General features: G+C 44.5%; 1 protein-coding gene across 1 annotated transcript in view; it reads right to left on the bottom strand.

Annotated features, from left to right (window-relative positions):
- dysf (dysferlin, limb girdle muscular dystrophy 2B (autosomal recessive)) overlaps positions 1-503 on the bottom strand; it is a 236281-nt gene that overhangs the window by 55132 nt on the left and 180646 nt on the right. The gene's annotated exons all lie outside the window — the stretch shown is intronic.

Below are 503 nucleotides of genomic sequence, written 5' to 3' on the forward strand. Positions count from 1 at the left end.
GCACTTTATCTTTATCTACCCTGTCTTCTCCTATTAATACCCTGGAAACCTCAATTAGATCATCCCTTAAATTTCTAAATTGTAGAGAAAACAGGCCTACTTTGCATAATCTCTCCACATAACGTAACCCCCTTAAATCCAGGGATCATTCCTGTAAACCTACATTGTACTTCCTCCAAGGCCCATCTATCCTTCCTCAGGTGTGGTTCCCCAATCTGCTCACAGTACTCCAAGTGGGGTCGGGTCTATCCAAGGTTTTGTATAACTGCAGCATAACCTCTGCATCCTTGTACTCCAGTCCTTGAGATATAAAGACCAGCATTTCTAGATTATTTTCTGCACCTGATTGTGACATTTTAAAGAGCTATGCACCTGAACCCCCAAATCTTGTTGGACATCCACCGTATTTAACTTCATACCACCAGAAAGTACCCTGATCTATCCTTTTCCTATCCGCTGGAGCAGCGCAAGGGGAGCGGGTCCTGGAGCAGTGCAAGGGGAGT

This window comes from Rhincodon typus, chromosome 1 (assembly GCF_021869965.1).
Source record: "Rhincodon typus isolate 14 chromosome 1, sRhiTyp1.1, whole genome shotgun sequence".
Taxonomy (NCBI): Eukaryota; Metazoa; Chordata; class Chondrichthyes; order Orectolobiformes; family Rhincodontidae; genus Rhincodon; species Rhincodon typus.